The sequence below is a fragment of the Arachis ipaensis genome, chromosome B6 (assembly GCF_059453495.1).
Source record: "Arachis ipaensis isolate K30076 ecotype BB chromosome B6, ASM5945349v1, whole genome shotgun sequence".
Lineage (NCBI taxonomy): Eukaryota > Viridiplantae > Streptophyta > Magnoliopsida > Fabales > Fabaceae > Arachis > Arachis ipaensis.
In genome coordinates, this window is record NC_142441.1 from 34,730,588 (window position 1) to 34,732,070 (window position 1,483).

Consider the following 1,483-nt stretch of genomic DNA (forward strand, 5'->3'; position numbering starts at 1 on the left):
TACTCCCTCAAGTCTCTTTCCCCCATACATACACACCACAGGCATATAGTTTATTTATTTTCTTTTCTTGAGACCTTGGTGTCCAGCACCTCTTTGGGTTACTAAATGCTCTGTAGTGAAGGTTACTCTTGATAGTGGACTTTCAGCTGATAATTCCGAGTTAGTTAACCCAAGTTACCAAGTGATAAGGCACCCTTAAGAGCTTATTCATCCAAGTAGATCCCTCATACAGGAGCACCACAGACACATGCCTCAAGATTAAAACCATTGGTGCCTAGCCTTATTGCTTACTCTTTTTCTTTTATTTTTCAACCTTTATTGTTCTTTCCCTTTTTCTTATTAGGATCTTCTTATTTAGCTAGTCTCATGGGGTGTATTCAAAGCATATGATTTAGGACAGATAGTTGTCTTCCCACCTTATAATTGAACCAACTTAGCTAACTTATGACTATACCATAAACTTATGAACTTACTCCATAGTATGAACTCCTCTCTGGTCTTTAAAAATACTCATTCTCTTTTCATTTGATTCAAAGGGACAAGCATACAAGTAAGCAAAGTAAGGATGCAGTGACATAAAGACTAGCAAACATAGACCTCTTCAACACAAAATCTTAAAAGACAGAATTTAAAAAGGTTCAAACTATTATGGAAGCATGTTCTATTTCATACAAGATCTTTCTTATTCAAAGCATAGAAAAAGATGGACCAAAGAAGGAACTCCACCACCTTTTACTCTTGTGGATGCCCATGCTTTTCTCCTTGTTTGTCTTCTTTGTGTCCTCTTGCATTCCCTTGCATCCGTGCCAATCTTGCTTGCTTCCAATCCTCAAGTGCCTTCCTCACTGATTCATGACTTTCTTCCACCTTTTGTCTTTCTTCTCGTGCTAATTCATCCCTCATTTCTTCATACCTTTTGATTCCTGGATGCAATATAGGCAGCTGTCCTACCAAGTAACCGAGCCTGGCTTGAGTATTTATATGATGCCCAGTCTCGCTCAGGTAAACTCCTTCTGCGAATGCCCTTTGCTCGTCCAATAGTTTTGCGTGTTCTATTTGTCTTCGATGCATCTCATGTATATGTGCACCTTGATGTGCTTGGATGTTGATTAGCCTCTGGATGGATTCTTGTTGCTCATTTTGCCTTTGTTCCATCCTGTAGAATATTTCACTCCATTGTTGTCCTTGACTCAGTTGCTGATCCATCATTTGCTTTTGCCACTCCCCTTGTTGAGTCATCCATCTTGAGAGTGACTCCTCTTGCTGCCCCATCATCTGTAGTTGAAGCTCTCTCTGTGCTCCTTGGCTTTCCAAATATTGTCGAGATAGCCCATCAATGGCTTCCTGCAATTCGTGCATATCCAAGGTGGCTGGTGCTTGCCCTTCTAAGACTTGTCCTTCCACTACTTGAGGGGCTGGCCTCTTCCTTTGCTTCCGTTGAGGCAGGGGGGATGCGGTAGCATGCATTCGTCGAACGGTTATT